Genomic DNA, 24,632 nt, shown 5'->3' with positions numbered 1-24,632 from the left:
ATTCATGGCATTCACACACAGAAAAGTCCAGGCAATAATCCTTCCAAGGGTCAATTGCAATAACAGACCTTATCAGTCCTTGGATAATTGCCAGGCTGAGAACTTCTAGTTGCAAAGCTGTAAATTAATTCCTGGCAAGAAGCCTCTGAGGCACGAACCACAATAAGCAAATCTTCTGAAAGAAATACGAACTGTTGTCTCCTGAAACTATCATTCCCCTTTTGCTTCGATTTATTCCCCAGCCAGGGAGGGGCCATTCAGTGTCCCCGTGTGCCTTTCTTCCTGAGTTGGCCCCTGTTCCTCAGTTGTTCTCCTCTCCTGACAGCTCTGCACATACACGAATTTGGAACAGGCCCCAGATGTTCTTCTTCCCCACTCATCTCCAACTTCGAAGGCAGCTGGGAAATGTCGGACGGTCCTGGCTCTATCTCTACTTCCAACGCAGAGCATCCATCAGAGCCTTCCCCAAACTTCAGGACTGGCCCAAGTTTCTCCCCAACCTCCTCCTCATCCAAGTCTGCTCCCAGCTCTGCTGGTAGTTGGAGGGCCACAACACTATTAGCCAAGGGGTGGGAAAATGTGAGTCCTGATAATATACTTGGAAGGTAACTCCACACATGTAGGGACATTCATGAGAATCCAAATCTGCATGTACAGGTGGTCCTTCCATCGCAATGCTACACTCATCGTCTTACATATTTTGATCTCCCGTGAACACCCTTGATTGCATTAGGATGCCTAACCATGGAAATAGGGATCCTCAAAGGATACCAGACACTGTTTTCAAGATTCAGGGGTACTCCCTTTCTTCATCTCAGCAAAAACGTCTGGTTCAACAAGCAACCTCATCAAAATTGATTCATCAGTGACTAGGGTATCATTCTAGCTTGTTAGCTTTTTCAGGCATATTATTAACAAAGGATAACCAAAATATGCACCTGTTTGTACTTTGCAAATTTTCCTAATCTACGAAGGTTTCTCAAAGATGCACAATGAGGATTGTTTTAAATGTAACATGTCTGTCTTGATTTAAAAAAAAAAAAGAACATATATTTATCTAGTTTCTCCTTCTCTAACTATTTTGGGGTGGGTGGGAGGAAGAAGAGGAATTAATATAATTACTCTTAAAATGCATGCTTCAAAAGTAATTTTTCCTGAAATTTGCATTTGTCTTCTGCAAAGACCGATTGTCTTGTGCAGAGATTGGACTGTGTACGAGAGGCCAGCAAATTGTGTTGATTGCACAATTGTGTTTTTGCTGGGTTGTGCCAACTGGTTTCCATAGAAATCCATAGCAGATCCCCCGCCCCCATTCCTCTCGCAAGTCTAAATGTGCACACACATATCTCAAGAGCTGGATTTCCCTGGAGCATATAATGATGATTCATTTATTCGCAAGGAAGCATCTGGTACCTTAACAAAGTTATATGAACGATAAACAGGTTCCTGCATTGAAGATTATGACCAATTGTTGTGAATAAATGAGTGTATAAAAGATGCACTGCTTATTTATTTTTTTTTACTTAATTTGATATTTTATCTTATAATTAAGCTTTTTCTTTCCCTCCAGGAAGATCAAATTCCTCATTATTATTTTTTCACAGTGGGTATCTTTTCACAATGAATGTGATAGGGCATTTGTTTCCCAGATTGTACTTCACAAACAACTGAGTAAGCCTTAAAAATCATTCCTTAGAAGCAGAGTTCTTGTCTTGATAAACAGATTTCCAGAGATTCTTCTGCATTTGTCCTTTTGGGAATAGTTACAGCTGAGAGATACAACATGCTTGGACACTTGTATGTGTCACAGTCTGCTCTTTCCCATGTCTTAATGCCAAATACTACATACAGTAGTGGCCAAAATTGTGGAAACCTTTTGGGAAAAGTGTATTTTTGAGGTTTGATAGCTAATAACACCACTTTTTTTTTTTTTTTGAGTTTCAAGATAATCCTATTCCACTGCTGGAATGGCCTGGGAATAGCCCAGACCTTAACTCAATTGAAAATCTATGGGGCCGACTAAAAAAACTTGTTAGTCAGAAGTGACCCAGCAATAAAACCCAGTTAATAGAAGCCATCCTTCAATCTTGGTTTCACATTAGAACAGCTGCGGAACTTAAAGACTTGGTTCACTCCATGGGAAAATGTTGTAAGGCCATAATCCATGCTAAAGGTTACCCAACTAAGTATTAACTGACATGGTGATCATTATTGTATATCTCGTTTTTTCTATGGTGATAATTTTTGTATATCTCATTTTTTTTTACGTGTTTCACTTCTTCTTTATACCACAACTGCTATTCCAATAGCAAACTCTTCATAAAAGTTATTGCATTACATTCTTGATTCAATTATCTTTCCATTGATATATAATTTTATGGTACTACTCCAAAAAAAAAAAAAAAAGTGGTGTTATTAGCTAGTTTTAGGAAATACACTGTTCTTAAAAGGTTTCCACAATTTTGGCCACTACTGTACTGAAAAAAGTTGATTGGAGATATTAAAGATAAGATTGATTTACATTAGACAATTCCCTTGCAGGATGTTCATGTAAATATATATATATATATATATATATATATATATATATATATATATATATATATATATATATATATATATATGTTTTCTCAGGTTTTCGCGGGTGTTTGTATGTAGGTCTTTGGTTATTCGGGTCTTCTCCCACGTAAAATTGGAAGTGTCTTGGCGACGTTTCGACGAAGTCTCATTCGTCATCTTCAGGCTGGTGTTCTCGGCTTCGTGCTTCCAGGAGCAATTTGCACGAAGCACGAAGCCGAGAACACCAGCCTGAAGATGACGAATGAGACTTCGTCGAAACGTCGCCAAGACACTTCCAATTTTACGTGGGAGAAGACCCGAATAACCAAAGACCTACATATATATATATATATATATATATATATATATATATATATATATGTGTGTGTGTGTGTGTGTGTGTGTGTGTGTGTAAATAGATAGAGATAGATAGATAGATAGATAGATAGATAGATAGATAGATAGATAGATAGATAGAGATATCTTGATTGCAGCTTCAGGAACTTCATATTTGTCTTGAGTTTTATTTTATTGACCTATCAGCACCAGTAATTGACAAAGGCCAATGATATTAATTAATGGTTAATATTATATAGATAACTTTAGAAAATGAGCTTGAATGCCCTGTTACTCTTAATGATGAGCTGAGTTAGGGATAGAAATTTAAATGATTGGATTGGTATGTTCCCCACTCATCCACATTCCTCCAGTTGTGGTAAATCCCTGGATGGGTTGATGTTCTACCTGTGTAAGACAATCAGTCGTCAAAGTTTCCATAAAACTTTGATTGTTTATTCATTTTTTATTCATCTTTTTAAAAAATGAAATATATTACATTGTTTATTCATCTTTTTTAAAAAATGAAACAATGCAGGATAGAATGCAAAATAACAGAGTTGAAAAGAACCCTATACCATTTCAGACAAATGGTTATCCAATCTCTTCTTAAAAACCTCCAGTGATGGAGCATTCACAACTTCTGAAGGCAAGCTGTTCCACTGATCACTTGTTCTCACTGTCAGGAAATTTCCCTTTATTCTCTTTTGGATCTTTCTTTGACAAGCTCTCATTCATTACTTCTTGTCTGTCCTGCCTTCAGGTGCTTTGGTGAATAGGTCAACCCCAGGGGTGAGCTTCAAAAATTTCAGCAACGGGTTCTCTGCCCGGTTGCTGGGAGGGTGTGGCCATGGTAGGCGTGGCCTAGTCACCCTCCTGCACCACGGTAGGGAGGGGCATTTTCACTTTCCCCAGGCTCCAGAGGCTTTCCTTGAGCCTCTGGGAGGGTGAAAATTGCCTCCCCTGGGCTCCGGAGGCCCTCCGGAGGCTGGAAACGGGCCTGTTTCCAGACTTCTGGAACTTTCGGGAGGCCTGTTTTTCCCCAAGCCTCCACGTGGGCCCTGCACTTACCTCACATCCAAAATGGGCCATGTGGAGACTCCTGGGAGGGGAAGGGAGGGGAGGGGCGGAAGGGATGGGGTGGGGTGGGGTGGGCAGGGCCAGCCAGGGGTGAATTTGGAGTCTCAACATCTTTTTTGTATCATGGTGAACAGAACTGGATGCAGTATTCGAAGTGTGGTCTTACTAAGGCTTTATGAAGTGGTACTACCACTTCACATGATCTTGATACCGTTCCTCCTTAAAACAGATTTATTTATTTATTTATTTTATTCAATTTGTATACCACCCTTCTCCTAGTGGACTCAGGTCAGTGCACAGCCAAAACTAAAACACATACCAATACAAAATTTAAAATTTTTAAAAGAATTTCATGACTTTGGCCACAGAATTTAAAACATTCAAACTAAAACCCATTGACAATTTAAAAAACTAAAAAAGCTAGAAAAGGGGGGGAGGTTCACGCCAGCCCTGCTTGATGGAAAAGAAAAGTTTTTAGGGCACGGCGAAAGACCCGGAGATCCGATAGCCTTCGTATCTCCGGGGGCAAATCGTTCCAGAGGGCAGGAGCTGCCACAGAGAAGGCCCTCCCCCTGGGGGTCGCCAGCCAACATTGCCTGGCTGACGGCACCCTGAGGAGTCCCTTTCTGTGGGAGCGTACTGGTCGGTAGGAGGCTATTGGCAGCAGAAGGCGGTCCCGCAAATACCCAGGTCTTATGCCATGGAGCACTTTAAAGGTGGTGACCAACACCTTGAAGTGCACCTGAAAGACCACTGGAAGCCAATGCAGCTCACACAGGAGAGGTGTCACATGGGAGCGCCCTCTCACTCCCATAATCCCCCACGCGGCCGCATTCTGCACCAGTTGGAGCCTCCGGGTGCTCCTCAAGGGAGCCCCATGTAGAGAGCACTGCAGTAGTCCAGGCGGGAAGTGACGAGTGCCTGAGTGACTGTGTGTAAGAAGTCCCGATCCAGAAAGGGACGCAACTGGCGAATCAGGCGAACTGTCAGCGTGATCGTATAGTGGTAAGTATCCCCGCCTGTCACGCGGGAGACCGGGGTTCGATTCCCCGACGGGGAGCCAAGAAGTGAAGGGAGAGGGGCCGGATGTCAGCGTTCCAAATTAGGCTCTCTTCCAGCGCTGACATAACAAGATGAAGCAGGAGCTTGATTTATTGCTGAGATGAACTTTTACCTAGTCTTGTGTGTGTACAGATAGGGTTTCCTGGGAGACGAGGAGGGGGGGCTACATTCCTGTGAAAGAACGTGCCGGGATGTAGAGATGGATATGCATGTTCGCCAATGGGACATTGGGGTTGGAGAGCGGAAGAGGAGGGGGTTGGAAGGAGGGGCCAGTTTGGCTGCAATTAGAATCAAGAATGTCGGCTTATCTCTGTTCTTAATAAAAAATGATTCATTAGAGACTGCGCTTGAAAATGAAACTTATTTTAAGATAGAACCGAAACTTGACAGACGAGGGGTATATGTTCGTCTATGGTCTCCGTGTAGATAAGAATATCGTCCAGGTAGACGAGAACCCCTTTGTAAAGGTGTTCATGTAAGACTTCGTTTATTAACTGCATGAACACTGCCGGGGCTCCTTGCAATCCAAAAGGCATTACTTTAAACTGGAAACTACCCAGGGGGCAGTTGAATGTGTTTTCCCTATGGGATAGGTGATGTCGCAGAAGTGAAGGGAGAGGGGCCGGATGTCAGCGTTCCAAATTAGGCTCTCTTCCAGCGCTGACATAACAAGATGAAGCAGGAGCTTGATTTATTGCTGAGATGAACTTTTACCTAGTCTTGTGTGTGTACAGATAGGGTTTCCTGGGAGACGAGGAGGGGGGGCTACATTCCTGTGAAAGAACGTGCCGGGATGTAGAGATGGATATGCATGTTCGCCAATGGGACATTGGGGTTGGAGAGCGGAAGAGGAGGGGGTTGGAAGGAGGGGCCAGTTTGGCTGCAATTAGAATCAAGAATGTCGGCTTATCTCTGTTCTTAATAAAAAATGATTCATTAGAGACTGCGCTTGAAAATGAAACTTATTTTAAGATAGAACCGAAACTTGACACGAACCTGATAAAAAGCCTCCCCTGGCCACGGCCCCACAGATGGGTTTGGTTGGTATTCATATCAGATCACATAGCATCAAATCCACTGGTCTAATGGTTAAAGCACCAGGCTAGAGAGCAGGGGCTCTGAGTTGAAGTCGCACCTTAGGTATGAAAGCCAATTGGGTGAATCACCAGGAGAGAGTGAGTTCTAGTCCTGTCTCAAGCACAAAAGTCAGCTGAGTAAATTTAGACCAGTCCCTCTCTCTCTCGCTCTCTCTCAGCCCAACCAACCTCACAGGATTGTTGTTGTTGTAGGGAAGCTAAGAAGCGGAAGGTGTGTTGGATACGTTTGTTGTCTTGAGTTATTTGCAAAAATAACACACATAAATAAAAAAGTATAAAATATACATTGATATCTTACACAATGATGCCACATAATATGCACGCTACACAGTAAATTTTTAAAATGTTTTGATTCACAGGATATTGATTGATGTTAGAAACGAATGATTCTTGTGGCAGGAGCTACAACAGTGATTCTCAACTCTGTTGATGTTTCCTTATACCTTCACATCCATAAATCCACTCAGCCGACTGCATTGTACTTTGTGCAGTCGCTACAGATGGAAAAGCTTCCTTACAAGCTATTCTTAAATTCTAGAGGCCTCCCGAAATAATCTAAGCAATGGCTTTTTACTCTTTTGTGTAAAGAGCTGCTTTTCTTTTAAGAGGTAGCTGTGGGGTGGGGGATCAAAGGGACAGGTAGAGAGATTGAAGAGAAAAGAACTATGTACATAGAATGAAATGATGGCCACAGTAGGATTTCTTAGATCTATCAGGTAAATATTTTGAAGCAGACAAAGGTATGAAATAAGTGTGAAGGGGCTACACAAGCCCTGGGCAACCTATTCAGGGAGTTTAATTCCAGAAATAAATCTCTTTCAGCACATTTGCCAGTACTGTAGCATAGTAACAGTGATTCTGATCACACACCTTAATTTGTCACAAGATTATCAACTGCAACCATTGCCTTCTGATTCAGACCTATATAAGTTGAACAGAAACTGAAATGTTTCTGGAATCCAGGACAAGGTGAAGGCAATGTCTCCAGTCCAGTTTTATTTATCTGTTTCTATATTTACATTCTTCAATTCGTGACAGTAACCAGAGCCTCTTTTTCTATGAAACTATATATTCCTCTCTGCTGTGGGTATTCAAGTACCTTAACATTTTAGCATGTCAGTATGTAAAATCATATTGCTTTCTTGCAGAAAATAACTGAAAAAACAGGCCGAAAAAAGCCTCAAAAATGGGCCAAAAAAACCTAAAAAATGGGCCAGAAAAAGCGTCAATAACAGGCAGAAAAAAGCCTTGAAAACAGGCCAAAAAAAGCCTCAAAAACAAGCCAAAAAAAGCCTCAAAAACAGGCTGAAAAAAGCCTTAACAATGGGCCAAAAAAGCCAAAAAAAAAAAAACGGGCCGCGAAAAGCCTAAAAAATGGGCTGAAAACAGCCTAGAAAATGGGCAGAAAAAAGGCTGGAAAAGGGCAGAAAAAAGGTCCGAAAATGGGGCACATTGAGGCCAAAAACCTTTTTGTTGTTGTTTTCCTCTTCTAAATTTAGGTGCATCTTATAGTCTGGTGCGTTTTATAATCCTAAAAATCCGGTATGTCTGAACTTGTCCAGTTTGATCTATCTCCAACTATCTCCATACAATTAGCAGAAATATCAATGCTATCCTTTAATTTTGTTAAGTTTTAGCTAGCATTCATTATTTCTCTCAAACTTCTATCATTTAAAGTAGAGACAGCCAAAAGTCATCAAATTTGGAACAGGATCAGAATGTTCTGTTCCCTCTTAGATCCAGAAGAAAAGGGAGAATGGAGTGATGTTGTCCAGGAAATTCAGTTGCTAAATCACCGCATTCTGCATATCTCAAGTGTCAGGTTTCGGTGCTATCTTGAATAAACTTCATTCTCAAACGCAAACTCTAATGAATCACTTTTATTTTAAGAATAGCCGAGTCCGACATTCCTGATTTCATTTTGCAGCCAAACTGGCCCCTCCTTCCAACCCCCTCCTCTTCCGCTCTCCAACCCCAATATCCCATTGGCCATCATGCAGATCCATCTCTACCTCCCGGCACATTCTTTTCACAGGAATGTAGCCCCCATCCTCGTCTCCCAGGAAACACTATCTGTACATACAAAACTAGGTAAAAGTTCATCTTGTTATGTCAGCGCTGGAAGAGAGCCTAATTTGGAACGCTGACATCAAGCTTATTTGTTTCGTGGAATACATCATTAGTTTTTTGCTGCACCATTGAGTTACTTCAATAAAAGGCACTAAATGAACTAGTTTATCAAAATAGTAGTTCAAAGTATCATTTTACACGTGGTGGGTGCTTCTTCTAATCCTCTCCCCAACATCCAAGGCATGAATGGTAAAGCCAGGAAAATGGCACAGAGGGACAAACTGATATTTTATTTATGTTCCAGTGATTCTCCCAAAGTGATCCCCAATGAGGATCATAAGCAGTTGCATAAAATCTACTCCTACTTGCTGGCTCCCTGACTTGAGCCACATTGCACCACCAGCCCTACAAAGGCAGGAAGCCTTAGCGAAGGAGTACAACAAAATGATGAGAAACCCACTTCTTCCTGTGCATGCTGATCTTCCTCATCTATCTACTGGCAGGCTTAAATCTAGGAAGCCCTCTCTGGCACTCGCTCAACAGCTGTCTGGCAACTTTGATGTCAACACAATGTGGAAAGCCAAATGGGCTGCTGAACGCCCACATACAGGCAGATACATAGATGACCCTACACAAAAGGTGCCAGGTTTTAACCTTCCTCACCAGCATTGGTCAACTCTGAACAGGATCCATACCCAACGTGGTGTCTGCCAGGACTCATTGTTTAAGTGGGGTCTTGTTTCCACCCCTCAGTGTGACTCTGGTGCTCCTCGACAAAACATCCACCACATTGTGTCCAAATGTCCATCAAGAGCTTACACCATGATGAAAGAGGATTAACAAGCTAGAAACACATACAGGTATAAAGCTACATAAAAGACTACGTATTGTAAGCAATATTAGTACTTGTAAACCACAATATATAGAGTGATAAATGTATAGAGAATTATGTTAGAACCAAAGAAATAATAGATATAAGTATGTGGTACAATATCAAGTTACTTTTTTTTTATGGACTATACTGCATGAATAAGAGAAAAATGTCATAATTAGGATGTATAACATCATGTATATTTAAAGAGGTGCTAATACAACCAGCATATCACTGTTGCAAAATTGGAATTGTGATATAAAATGAAGGAAAATGTACAATAAAAATATTTTTTAAAAAAGAGCTTACACCAGCCCAATGTCTGATTTTTTCAACATAAACCGTCCTGTCCTTGAATGGCTGGGTAGACTGGATATTAACATTTGAATCACTATAAATCCAAATATTTGCCATACGCTAAATAAATCAATCTCCCAAAGTGTTTCCTCATCAGGTAGAGGTTAGCCCAAAGCAGAAGTGGGTTTCAGCAGGTTCTGACCAGTTCTGGAGAACCAGTAGCAGAAATTTTGAGTAGTTCGGAGAACCGGTAGTAAAAATTCTGACTGGCCTCACCCCCATCTATTCTGTGCCTCCCGAGTCCCAGCTGATCGGGAGGAAATGGGGATTTTGCAGTATCCTTACCCTGGAGTGGGGTGGGAAAGGAGATTTTACAGTATCCTTCCCCTGCCATGCCCACCAAGCCACACCCACCAAGCCATGCCACGCCCACCAAGCCACACCCACAGAACCGGTAGTAAAAATTTTGAAACCCACCACTGGCCCAAAGCTCCTGTTTCAGTTCCACCAATGTTCCCCAACTTTTCTGGGATCGCGGCCCAGTGAAGAGAGTGAAGGGGGGAATGTGGGGATCGTTTTATTTGAGCGGCCTTGCATGAGCACTTCCCACCCATGCAAGTGGGAATGAAAGTGTCGTCCCCCACCTCTCGCATGAATGGGGATGCAAGCGAGCATGCATGCGTGCCACCCTGCCACGCAACTCACGGCCACAGCCCAATAGTGGGCCACTGCCCACAGGTCACGTACCCTTGCCTTAAACCAAACACACATTTTCCTGGTGTTGTGTAATAACTGTAAGAGTGCAGGCTGAAGAGAAGGTTCAGCTGCTTTGGTTTACACAAATATATCCATTTCCTTTCAATATCACAGCTTTCCATGTACCTGGACCAGTGGTGGGTTCCTCCCGGTTCCGCCTGGTTCTGCCGAGCTGGTAACGGTGACGATATGATGTCACTAAACCGGTTCTGCCCCCCCGGCCCCTCCACCCCCCACCCACCCCTCGCGTTATTCTTACCTTTTATTTGGCCCCACCCCCAATCTATTGCTGCCTCCTGAGTCCCAGCTGATGGCTAGAGGGAAAAAAACTGATCGGTACAGCTCTGCAAGCATTTAAAAGCCTGGTAGACCAGTACCTCTGCTAAATCCTAAATAATTGTCACATGACCATCAAGCCACGCCCACAAAATAAGCCACACCCACAGAACCGGTAGTAAAAAATTTTAGAACCCAGCCGAGACCTGGACATGGACTCTCTCTTTAAGATTATATGTCTTCTTTGTATTCTCCCAAAGGGTCTCTTTTTCTTTAGCTTTTGTGCTGTTTTGTTTTTGTTCCTTATTGCGCTTTTTAATTTGTTCGGTGTTGCACTCTTTAAATAAAATCAGAATGAAAAAAAAAAAAGATCACGGGTACATTTCAAAATAGCAAACATGCAAACGGGGAGATAAGAATACAGAGAGAGGACACAAAACCAAAATAGAAATCAATAATCATCCTAAGAATAGCTGAAGCAGAAATAGCAAATTATGGCACGATTTGCATTTTATGATGAATTGCAAGGGTATATTGTAGATACTCCCAGTTTTAATCAATCAGCATTTGTTATACAGGAAGAATACGGTGTGGTTTCTCACCCTAATTATGGATATTTTTTTTTTTCAGCAGCTTTTTTTCTGCTTCCTCTTCTGCTTTTTCTGCCTATGCTTTGGAAATTAGGGAGTGCCCAGTGTAAAAAAAAAAAAATGAAACATATACTGAGATACGAAATGCACACTGAATGTTTATTTTTAATATTCTCTGGAGACTTTGGACATTACCTGCATTTCTTAGAAACTGGTTTTTTTTTCCAGCAAAACTCTCCTCTCATTAAATGTCATTGGGTCTTGATCCTCTCAAAATGCTATATCACACCTCATGCCGTCAGTTCTACCTTGTTGCCTAGCAATTATCGAAACCTAGCAAAACCAGAAAGTAAAACCTGAAGGCTGGCTGAGGAAAGAAAAAGGAAAAAAAACAAAACAAACGACCACACACTAAATCTGGTTTCCTGGTTCTCACTTGAAGGAGAGGCTTAAATCTATTCTTATTGGGAATCAAACTGTTAAGGATAGTTCAGCATGTTTTTCTCCATTCTGCCATTAATCTATCTTCATTAACCTGGAAGCTGATCTAAGATATATGAAGAAACCTTAGAACTGCATCACAAACCTTGAGGTCACCTACAGGTCCCAACTCAATGGCCTTATGTGCCTGCGTGGAAAATGCAGCACTAAGTAAACTTTGTGCTTCCATCTTTCTTTTCCTTCCTTCCTTCCTTCCCTCTCTCCCTCACTGCCTCCCTCCTGCCTTCCTTTTTTCCTCCCTCCCTCCCTTCCTCTCATTCCCATCTCCTTCCTTCCTTCCTTCCTTCTTTCCTTCCTTCCTTCCTTCCTTCCCTCCCTCCCTCCCTCCCTCCCTCCCTCACTGCCTCCCTCCTGCCTTCCTTTTTTCCTCCCTCCCTCCCTTCCTCTCATTCCCATCTCCTTCCTTCCTTCCTCCCTCCCTTCCCTCCCTCCCTCCCTTCTATTCTCCTCTTTCTTTCCTTCTATTCCTTTCCTGCCTTCCCCCTGCTTGCTTCCTTCTTCTCTTCTCTTCTCTTCTCTTCTCTTCTCTTCTCTTCTCTTCTCTTCTCTTCTCTTCTCTTCTCTTCTCTTCTCTTCTCCTCTTTCTTTCTTTTCTTATCTTCATTAATCTGAAAGCTGATCTAAGATATATGAAGAAACCTTAGAACTGCATCACAAACCTTGAAGTCACCTACAGGTCCCAACTCAATGGCCTTATGTGCCTATGTGGAAAATGCAATGCTAAGTAAACTTTGTGCTTCCATCTTTCTTTTCCTCCCTCCCTCCCTTTTTTCCTTCCTTCCAGGGGTGAAATCCAGCAGGTTCTGACAGGTTCTGGAGAACCAATAGCGGAAATTTTGAGTAGTTCTGAGAACCGGCAAATATCACCTCTGGCTGGCCCCCGAGTGGGGTGGGAGTGGAGATTTTGTAGTATCCTTCCCCTGGAGTGGGGTGGGAATGAAGATTTTGCAGTATCCTTCCCCTGCAATGCCCACCAAGCCACGTCCACTAAGCCATACCATGCCCACAGAACCAGTAGTAAAAAAAATTGGATTTCACCACTTCTTCCTTCTTTATATTCCCCCCATCTCACTGTTGCTGAGCAACATCATAAAAAACACATTAGTAGAGTTATTAAAACCTTAAAAACAACAGCATTTAAAGTTAACAAAAACTGGGTAAAAGCCGATAGATAGATGGGATCATCCCGTTTCTGCTCACCTTGAGAACTTCTGATCAACATTTAATCAGCCTGTTACAGCATCATGTAGTAAGAAGCTCTTAAAGGCACTCAGCATTCAAAGCAAAGTAAAAGTGGGAATGCATATTTTGTTTTTCTCTCTGCTGATGTTAAGGCATGAATTGTTTGTGAGCTTTCCACCAGCTGGACATCTGCAGCTATCAATCAGTAACAATACTTGCTGACTGGAGACTAACAAATGTTCAAACATTATCCTAAATTACTCATTTTTAATTCATTGTTCCATCCTTTCAGGGCATGTGATATGTTAGGAATTGAAGATTCTTCTCACTGCTTCACCCATTCCCACTATATGTTTGTTTCCCTTTTAAGTTGTGATTTTTGTACTGTTACCTCTGAAAAGCTTAAGGTTATGCTGCTATTCTTGTTGTTCTTAGATACAAATAGATAAGGTGAGTGTAATTACCTATCCCACCTGATTTTAGATATTAATATGCCCACTTATTGGAAATATAATCAATCAGTCTTTCTGTGTTAAGTGACCTAAATCCAGTGCTCCAATTTTTACTCCGGTGTCTTCTCTTGGCTGCAGAATGTTGTCATTGTATTACTGCAACTTCTCAATTATTCGATGTGCCAAAAGACATCAAACTTAGAATAATAGAGTTGGAAGGGACCTCGGAGGACTTCTAGTCCAACCTCCTGCTTGAGCTGTGTAGCCGTGATGGCGAACCTATGGCACATGTGCCAGAGGTGGCACACAGCGCCCCCTCTGATGGCACGCAAGCCGTTGCCCCATTCCAGCTCCACTGCACATGTGCATGTGTCCCCCACTGGCCAGCTGGTCTTTGCTGCACATGTGCAGAGGATGGGGCAAATGCCGGGGACTGTGCACACATGCTCGGGGCACATGCGGGGGGTGGGGCGCATGCAGGGGCACATCCGCATGCACAGGGGAGCGGAGTGAATGCAGGGGGCTACAAGCACATTGCATTTTGGGGGTTCAGGCGCTTGCACGCACTTTGAGCACTCAGTCCAGAAAAGGTTAGACATCACTGCCCTATACCATTCCAGACAAATGGTTGTCCAGTCTCTTTTTGAAACCTTCCCGTGATGGGGACACACACAACTTCTGAAGGTAAGTTATTCCATTGGTTGATTGCTCTTGCCATTAGGAAATTTCTTCTTAATTCTAGGTTGCTTTTCTTCTTGGTTAGTTTCCATCCATTGTTTCTTGTGTTGCCTTTTGGTGCTTTGGAATATAGTTTGACCCCCTCATCTTTGTTGGAGCCCATCAAATATTGGAAGACTGCTATCATGTCTCCCCTAGCCCTTCGTTTCATTAGGCTAGACAAGTGATGGCTAACTTTTTCTGGACCGAGTGTTGAACACGCACGCATGCGCTGGAACCCCCCAAAATGCAATGCGTGCATGCCCCCTTGCATGCGCCCCTGCCCGCCCCCTGCACATGCATGCACAGCCCCCACATGCACTCCACCCCCACGCATGTGCACATGCCCCCCATGCCTCGCTCCCCACGCATGCTCCTGTGGCCCCCTGCATGCAGCCCATCCCCTGCGCATGCGCGGCAGAGACCCAACCAGCTGGCCAGCGGGAGGCATGCACACATGTGGGACAGAGCTGAAGTGGGGCGATGGTTCACGTGCCCACAGAGAGAGCAGTGCGTGACACCTGTGGCATAGGTTCGCCATCACAGGACTAGACATGCCCAATTCCTGTAACCATTTGCTTATAATAGTTTTGCTTATAATAACATTTGCTTACAATCCTCTCGCCTTACTACTGGTTCACATTATGAAAAGTCTGTTACATCTGACCAAGGTATGTTTTAGTAGCTATAACTACCAAGAGACCAGCATGGCGGGTTTTGATCTAGGAATGGATTTTCTGAACAAGCAGACTTTGGGGCAATGGTTAAATGTTGGACTTCCTGCTAATTTGAAACAGCATTGTCTGTACCAAAGGAAATGGCAAACCGAATGACCTCCTGTTGCTTTCTGATCATATTCACTATTGGCAAAAGAGAGTCAGGATCAATATTGCATATTTTCAGGCTCTTCTGTTCTTCCTCAGAAAAGACATCAAACAGGAAGGAAAGAATTGTGCCTCCAGGAAACTGTTGAAGTCTCTAGGAGTGGATGCTTTTTAAGTTGACTTGTCTGATCCAGCGTATCACCAGATGCAATTATAGGAAGTTCAATGTGTTTCTGTAGACATTTATTACATATCTTCCAGCCTCAATATATCTTTCAGAGGCAGCTGAATATTTTGAAATCTTTGCTTGCTGTCACCCGAAACACGCACTCCCCTCCCCATTTTGATCAAATCTTATCTTCTGCCTGTTGATATTCATTCCTCTGTTATTCACATGAATGTATGATTCATGTGAATAACTGTTGTTATTGGTAGTGCTATCATAATCATCACCAATTATGTACACTTTACATGATTTCCATGCATCCCACCCAAAGAAATATGCACTGTTCAATAAGCCATTGAACAGGGAATTTGAACTAAAATCATATTGAAAAAAATCATTGGAAGGATATGCCATTTTAGATGAATGAAAGAAGCAATGAATAGTTTCACCACAATTTATGTTTTGCCATCATGCCAAATGATGCCTTTAAAGAAATTATTAATCATTTCTTAGTATATTAGTGGGAACTGGCATATTCAGCAGAGAGAGGAAGATATGATGGGAGGCTTTGAGAAGGAAAGAAGGAGGGAAAGAAGGAGGGAAAGAAGGAAGGAAGGAAGGAAGGAAGGAAGGAAGGAAGGAAGGAAGGAAGGAAGGAAGGAAGGAAGGAAGGAAGGCAGAAAGGAGGGCAGGCAGGCAGGCAGGCAGGCAAGAAGGAAGGAAGGAAGGAAGGAAGGAAGGAAGGAAGGAAGGAAGGAAGATGAAGGAAAGAAGGAAGATAGGTCAAGGAAGGAAGGAAGGAAGGAAGGAAGGAAGGAAGGAAGGAAGGAAGGAAGGAAGGAAGGAAGATCAAGGAAAGAAGGAAGATAGGTCAAGGAAGGAAGGAAGTCAAGGAAGGAAAGAAGGAAGGTCAAGGAAAGAAGGAAGGAAGGTCAAGGAAGGAAGGAAGGAAGGAAGGAAGGAAGTCAAGGAAGGAAAGAAGGAAGGTCAAGGAAAGAAGGAAGGAAGGTCAAGGAAGGAAGGAAGGAAGGAAGGAAGGAAGGAAGGAAGGGAGGGAGGGAGGGAGGGAAGACCACTGATTGGTCTCCCATCTGGTTGTGACCAAGAGTGTGACATTAAGGAGTCCTTACTATCAAAAGACCATGCTATTGATTTGCAGCTCAGTTGCCAGCAAAATATGCAACCTGAACAAAAGCACTGGTTGGTGTGCTTCATGGACGTCTGGAAAGAAGAAGGATGAATGAACCATGTTCTCGTGCTAATTAGAATTTGGGCCCCAACCATGTAGTTGGACACATATAATGTATACTAGTGATGTGAAGCTCGTTGAAGCTTCCATGTTGCCTTTTTCACAAACCACTCTCCACTCAATTTTATACAGACATCCAAGAAGACCATCTGCAAGGATGGAGAACCAATTTAGATGGTCCAATCCAGTTGCTTCTTGGATCTGTCTGATTTCTTGAATATATTGAAGAAATTCCCCCATCTCAATTTTTAGGAATACTATGGATGTTCTGGATGATTGTATGATATAGGCAACACATAAGTGGTTGACACTAACTTCCCAACAGTTTTCTTTCCACTCATAGGACCTTTCTGATTTACTAGGGAGCCAAAAGCATTGAAGTAGATGGAATGACAGCCGGAGCACAAACAGAGGAAAACGGGATGAATCAAGTCAAGCTCTCGATCACATTTTCAGAGAATAAATCGCATTGTTGTTCTGTATTGTGTGTATTTGTGTATTCACCGAAATGTAAGTGTGGACAAAAATAAAATGAATGGAGATGGCATCAATTAGGTCAGTCTTTTCTTGAACCCAGATGTTGGTGTTCAGTTTCTCTTGGGTTGAAGCACACTTCTTCTAAAGCTTCTTCACCTATGTGTTAAAGCTATTGGTAGTAGCGGTACAATGTAATTTGGATGCTTCCAGTAAGTCACCAACGGGGTTGTATGCATTTAGTTTGAATTGTCCTGTTCTTTGAAAGAAAGAGATGATACCCATGTTTCCCTGAAAATAAGACCCTGTCTTATATTTTTTTGAACTCCGAAATAAGCACTTAGCCTTATTTTTGAGGAGGTCTTATTATTTTAGGGTGCATGAAGCAAGATGGGGCTCCTCTTGCCGTCTTACCTGATTTCCAGCTCTGTCTCCCTAACCCTAACCAGAGGAAATGGTGGGGACCGGCTGTGCATGCGGTTAAATATTTTCAGGGAGGGCTTATTTTCAGGGAGGGCTTATTTTAGCACATGCGCTCAAAAGCCCAATTGGGCTTATTGTTCGGGGAGGTCTTATTTTGGGGAAAACACGGTAGAACATCTACACTATTGATTTGGGAACCAGTGAGGAAGTTCTACTCTGGAGGTCACATTTGTTACAGTAATGTTACAGTTGCCTGCATCGGAACTCTGCATGTTTCACAATGTTTTATAATGTCTTAATATGTGATCATTGTGTTAATATGAAGGGAAGATGTTACAGTCGCTCGCATCGAAACTTCGTATGGTTCAATGTAGTGTTTTAGTAATACAGTGTTTTATATCGTTTTAATGTATATACGTAATGCTTATGGGGTTAGTGGGGTTTTTAATGTTTTAGAACGTGATAGTTGTATTAATGAAAAAGGAAAGATGTTACAAGGGTCATGTCTGCAGTCTTGGCAGGATCAGTTTAGATGTATTCCTTGACTCTCGAGGAGCTGTCTTCAGCTGTATCTGTGAGGTATTTCCGGTTCCTGTCATATGTAGATATATACCTGTAATGTTGGTTTGTTAAGGTGCTTTATTGATGATTAAACCTACTTGAAACAACATTGATATATTTTCTTTGTTTTCTTTATTTATTTTATGATTATATTACTTTACTTTTGCTATGTTTAAAGTTCCTTTTTATTCCTCTGTTGTTGTTTTTTACTGTAGTAAGTTGCCCAGAGTAGCCTCATGGTGAGATAGGCTTTCCAGTTTTGACTGATTCATTTTCCTACCCATTTTTTTAAAAAATCTGGTCCTTGGCCCACAATACACTGGTTACCCAATACTTAAGATATAAAGGGCTCTATCCTCCTCCTCTTCCTCCTCTCCCCTACAAACCACACTCCCCTCTAGCACTGATGGTGGTCCTAGTTTGCTAATGAAATGTTTGCAAGAAAACACCCAACTCAAAGACCGCTAAGGACCCCACAGTTCTCCTTCTCCTCTTTCTCCTTCTCCTTTTACTCCTTCCCGTCCTTCTCCTTCCCTTCCCTTCCCCTTCCCCTTCCCCTTCCCCTTCCCCTTCCCCTTCTCCTTCTCCTCCTCTTCTCCACCACTTCTCCTTCTCCTTCCCTTCCCCTTCTTGACCACAATTTCCTTCTTTTCCTCCTTTCTTTCCCTTTCTTGCTCACTATTTCTCCTCCTCCTCCTCCTCCTCCTCCTCCTCTCCCTTCCCCTTCCCCTTCCTCTTCTCCTACTATCACACCCTTTAATATGCTTCTAAAAACTATATTCTTTTTATAAATAAACTATTTAGCAAAGGGCAGGGGAAAACTTTCCCTTAAAACATGTTTTGGTTTTTCTTTCTCCTTCATTTTTTTCTTGAAAACTAAATGAATGGAATATGAAGGCTATTATCTAGGCTCCTCAATGATTGCTTTTGAAAAAAGCATTTAGCTGAGAAAGATGGAGGCAGATAGCAGAACCAGGCATTAAACCACACAATAGGGATGACAAAGGAAGTGTGATCAGCTTGTCAACAGAAGCTGATTCAGATACATTCAGGTAATAGAAACAGATAAAAAGCAATTCCTCTGTACATGAAATCTCTATAAAATGTTTGGTTTAAAATGCCCCCTGGTGGTTCCATTAGTTTCTTGGTTTCTTGTTACAAACTGCTTCCGTACTACTGGCAAAAAAGAAATCATAGTTGTGTCATATTCAATCTGAAGGAGAGTTTATCCTTTTAATTGCAAGATTAGTGACTTGACTCCTTCTTCTTCTCCACCACCAATAATCCTTAACCTCCACCAGTTCTTCTCCTTCTCCTTCTTTTCCTCTTCCTGCTCCTCCTCCTCCCACTGATTCTTTGCAAAACCCAAGGATTGTTGATTTCAGGCACTGTTATTTTTAAAATAAATATTTTATTTATTTACTTATTTATTTATTATTCATATTTCTATGCTGCCCATTCTCCGGGGATTCTGGGTGGCTTACAACAAAGACAGTATACTAAATAGCATATTGCTCCCAATAATCTGGGTCCTCATTTTACCACCTCGGAAGGATGGAAGGCTGAGTCAACCTTGAGCCGGTGAGATTTGATCTGCTGATCTGCTGAACTAGCAGTCAGCTGAAGTAGCTGCAGTACAGCACTCTAACCACTGCGCCACCTCAGCTCAATATTTTGGCCATATTTCAACCACAGGGGCACTAAAATATATGAATCTCACTAATTGGCACCATCACTGAGTAATTGGATTCTTCTCTTAGGAAAGTCCCTCCCACTCAACTCCCTCACCAAAGAAGCAATCAGAGTCTGCCTTCCTAAAACCAGGCCATAACTACCAATATTTGGGTGGTCACTACATGACTGCACTCTGATTTCAGAGTAATAACAGAATAGCAGAGTTGGAAGGGACATTGGAGGTCTTCTAGTCCATTGCTCTGCTCAAGCAGGAGACATTATACCATTTCAGACAAGTAACTGTCCAATCGCTTCTTAAAAGCCTCCAGTGATGAAGTGCCAACAACTTCTGGAGGCAAGTTGTTCCACTGATTAATTGTCCTCATTGTCAAGAAATTTCTCCTGTTGGTGTTTGGAGAATAGATTGACTCCCTCTTCTTTGTGGCAGCCTCTCAAATATTGAAACACTAACATGTCACCCCTAGTTCTTTTTCTAGTGATCATACATTTGCAGCCAAGACCCAGTAATCCTACTTCAGGGTTATACTGACCCTGAGAAGGTCATAGAAAATGAGATTGATGGGCTGTCGGCTAAAATAAAGCCAGGTCATGGCACACACTTGAAAGTAAATCAAGAAGCCTGTAATTGTGGAGACTGTCTGGCAAGAACAAAGAATGCTTATCCACAGGAAATATGCATGTGTAATGCTTGTAACAATTCTGGGTGGTTAGAAAGCTGGTAAAAGACAAAAATCAGAACACCAAATAAAAACTGGGCGGATACGACCTTGTAGAAGACCGTCACTCTGTCAAAGACCTAGGAGTACTCATTTCAAAAGATCTAAGCCCCAGAGCTCACTGTAACAGCATTGCCAAAAAGGAATTAAGAGTTGCTAACCTAATTTTGCGAAGCTTCTTCTCCGGTAGCATTGTACTGCAAAGCAGGGCATACAAAACCTTTGCCAGACCAATTCTCGAATACAGCTCATCTTCCTGGAATCCACACTGTATAAAGGACATTAATACAACTGAGCGAGTCCAGAGGTATTTCACAAGAAGAGTACTCCATTCCTCTGCTCACAATAGAATACCTTATGCCACCAGGCTTGAAATTTTGGACCTGGACAACCTAGAACTACTCCACCTATGGTCTGACCCTAAGCTTAGTACACAAAATTGTCTGCTACAACATCCTACCTGTGAATGACTACTTCAGCTTCAACGGCAATAATACACGGGCAAACAATAGATACAAACTCAAAGTAAACCGCTCCAAACTCAACTGCAGAAAATACGACTTCAGCAACAAAGTGGTCAATGCCTGGAACTCACTATCTGACTCTGTTGTTACATCCTCAAACCCTCATAACTTTAATTTTAGACTGTCTACCGTGGACCTCATCCCATTCCTAAGAGGTCAGTAAGGGACATGCATAAATGCACCAGCGTGCCTACCGTCCCTGTCCTACTGTCCCCATTTATTCTTACTCATTTATTATGTATAATAATACCTGTTTATACTTATATGTTTATATGTTATGTTCATACTTGTACTTGTTTTCTCATACATGCTTGACAAACTAAATAAAATAAAATAATAATATAAAAGTAACAAAGAGTTAGGCAACTTGTAGACCTCAGCTAAAAGTTAGGAATAGAGATGGCCTGCAGCAAATAAAATGTATATTAGATAACTCCTGGGGCATTCATTAGCCAAGATTTAGGAATAGGGACAGCCTTGGTGGCGCAGCAGACTAAAGTGCTATTAGTAGCACCAGCTGCTTGCAATTACTGCAAGTTCAAATCTCACCAGGCTCAAGGTTGACTCAGCCTTCCATCCTTTCGAGGTAGGTAAAATGAGGACCCGGATTGTGGGGGCAATAAGCTGACTTTGTATAAAAAAAGAACACCGCTTAGGGGGGGCTGAAAGCCCTACTAAGCAGGTATGTACAAAAGTATGAAGGCTATTGCTTAACGCATTGTAAGGCACCCTGAGTCTCCGGAGAAGGGCGGCATATAAATCGAACCAATAAATAAATAAATAAATAAATAAATAAATAAATAAATAAATAATAGAACAATTATACAATTATTACTAAAATGTTTATTAGATGATATCTCTTATTATCCCGCCTTGTCCCACCTTCTTCTTTAGTGAAAATGTATAAAGCTTTCTTAATCCATTGTTCTTGGCTCTCTTGGCATTTTGGCCAGGACCCCTTTTCCTTGGGGTACCCCAATAAAAAGCAATCAAAACCTGCACCTCATGACTGGAGTCCTTCATTGGCCTCGGCACCAGGTCTCAGACCCGAATTGGGGACAACAAGATCTTGCCTGCTTCAGATTTGCCCACAATAATGTCAACTGAAATCACAACTCTTTGGAATTGTTTGTTCTTTTTCTCTCTTTTCTCTCCGTTGTGGGGGGAAAAAGAGGAAAGGAAGTGACAGCCTTCTGGCGATCCTGGCAGACCTATCACAGGCCATGTGCAGGATTGACAGAAGAGAGAAAAAAGAGTGTGGGCAATCCCTGCTGTGTGCGTGGGTGATTGTGTGTTGCAGGGTAGGGAAAGTGAAATGTGTGGTTTCGGCTTTGAGGTTCAGTGAGTTGTGAATCATGGGGTTAAAACAACCATGGTGCTGTGATATTTGCTGTGATTTTGCAACTATTACCTGCAATAAACAACAATTTTACAGTGATTTACAGTGAGAAGAATTCATCAGTGTATTTGGAATGTATTTACAGTAACAGAGTTGGAAGGGACCTTGGAGGTCTTCTAGTCCAACCTCCTGCTTAAGCAGGAAACCCTACACCACTTCAGACAAATGGTTATCCAACATCTTCTTAAAAACTTCCAGTACTGGAACATTCACAACTTCTGGAGGCAAGTTGTTCCACCGATTAATTGTTCTAACTGTCAGAAAGTTTCTCCTTAGTTCTAGGTTGCTTCTCTCCTTCATTAGTTTCCACCCATTGCTTCTTGTCCTACCCTCAGGTACTTTGGAGAATAGCTTGACTCCCTCTTCTTTGTGGCAACCCCTGAGATATTGGAACATTGCTATCATGTCTCCCTAGTCCTTCTTTTCATTAAACTAAACATACAGTGGAACAACTTGCCTCCAGAAGTTATAGGTGCTCCAACACTGGAGGTTTTTAAGACGAGACTGGACAACCCTTTGTCTGAAATGATATAGGGTTTCCTGCCTGAGCAGGGGGTTGGACAAGAAGACCTCCAAGGTCTATTCTTCTGTTAAACAATAGACGAAAAAATTTAATGAGTTCTCAGATGGTAATGAAGTGAGTTTGCAAGATGTGGCCCTCCAATGAAATCTTAGCCCTTTTTAATTAAGAATAATATATGTTTGTGAGAGTGTGTGTGTATCAGGGGTGAAATCCAACAGGTTCTGACATGTTCTGGAGAACTGGTAGTGGAAATTTTGAGCAGTTCAGAGAACCATCAAATACCACCTCTGGCTGGCCCCAGAGTGGCGTGGGAATGGAGATTTTGCAATATCTTTCCCCTGCCACACCCACCAAGCCGCACCATGCCCATCAAGCTATGCCCACAGAACCGGTATTAAAAAAAATTGGATTTCACCACTAGTGTATATAATTTATATTTACATAAGTTTCCATCTTTGCCTATGAATACTGCAGCTTCATGTAATCACGTCCAAAGCAAATCATATCAATGGATCCATAACGTTTTTTGGAGATAAGCAATAATATTAGTTTTAAGTCTTTTGATTAAACGCTGTTTCTGAATTTGTCGCACTGTTATAAATTGTGTATTTGCATTACATTTTTTTAAATGCTGCACTTAGGCTTATTCATTAACTCCAGCAACCTATTACAGTACTCAATTAATCATCTGCTTCAACAGCTTAATCAAAGTAATTAATTGCAGTCAAAACCGGCCTCAATCAGTGGCTTATTCCGATGCCACTTAAAAGCATCCTAAATGAATTAAATTACATTGAACTATTCCATTTTCATTACAAATGTATCGATGATCCATATTTCAGCTGGAATATTTCGCTAATGAAAGCAAACCCAATATTAATCCCTTGGAGTGTAAAAACACCCACAGAATTCATTTTATCATATTGTGCTTTTGCAAAATTCCTTTACATTCCTACCCATTTTTTTCCGCTATATTGTTTTCATCCCCCACCTCCTTCCTCCTGCCTTAGTATTGACAGAAGATAAATTAATCTCTTCCTTCCTTTCCTCCCAAGAACCTGAATTCCAGATAAGAACCTGAGAATGGATGAAGGATGATCAACCAAGGTCATGGGAAGGAGATCAAAGCCTATTCTTCCCCATGAATCTGTCTGCAGTGCTCTCCCATGTCACTGAATTCCATAACACTTATCATTACTGCAAAGCTTTTGTCTTCTGATAGGGTATTCTGGCACTATGCAAGAAAGAGAAAGTATATCCTACTTTCCTTACAATTTCTATAAGCTGTTCTCTAAAGCACCTGAAGGCAGAAAAAAAGAAGCAATGGATGGAAACTAATCAAGAAAAGAACCAATCTAGAATAAAGGAGAAATTTCCTAATAGTGAGAGCAATTAACTGGTGGAATGGCTTACCTTCAGACGTTGTGGGTGCTCCATCACTGAAGTTTTTAAGAAGAGACTGGACAGGAGAAGGAGAAGGAGAAGGAGAAGGAGAAGGAGAAGGAGAAGGAGAAGGAGAAGGAGAAGGAGAAGGAGAAGGAGGACTTACATTCTATTATCATGGCAAAAAAAACTTCGTATTTAGCAGAATGATGCGAAGTTGAAAACTTTTACTTATTGTGCCTTTGAGTCATTTTTAGCAAACATTTATAAGAAGAGTTTGCCTTTGTCCTTTTTCCCTGAGACAGAATAAGGCCAAAGTCACCCAGCTGACTTTATCCCCAAGAAAGAAGTGTCCTGCTTCCTAGTCCAGTGCCTTTAACCACTACACCAAACCATTTCTCTCTGTCTCTCTCTGTCTCTCCCTGTCTGTCTGTCTGTCTCTCTCTCTCTCTCTCTCTCTCTTTCTCCAGTGGTGGGTTCCTCCCGGTTCAGTCCGGTTTTCCCGAGCCGGTAGCGGTGACGATATGATGTCACCGAACCAGTTCTGACCCCCCCTGCACCCCCACACCACCACACACCCCCACCCCCCGCATTATTCTTACCTTTTATTTGGCCCGACCCCCAATCTATTGCTGCCTCCTGAGTCCCAGCTGATGGCTAGAGGGAAAAAAACTGTTTAAACTCTTGCCACGGGGCTTCAAAGGGCTGCTCTACAGCTGATCAGTGGTAAAAGAAAACAAATGAGTAGATGATGCCTGAAAAAATACATGAGTAGATCAGTGCCTGCAAAAATAAATGGGTAGACCAGTGCCTGCAAAAAATAAATGGGTAGATTGATATAGCTCTGCA

Source organism: Pituophis catenifer, unplaced genomic scaffold, assembly GCF_029215685.1.
Source record: "Pituophis catenifer annectens isolate HBS135680 unplaced genomic scaffold, rPitCat1.0.hap2 SCAF_6, whole genome shotgun sequence".
Classification (NCBI taxonomy): Eukaryota; Metazoa; Chordata; class Lepidosauria; order Squamata; family Colubridae; genus Pituophis; species Pituophis catenifer.
Note: the sequence above shows the minus strand (reverse complement) of the source record.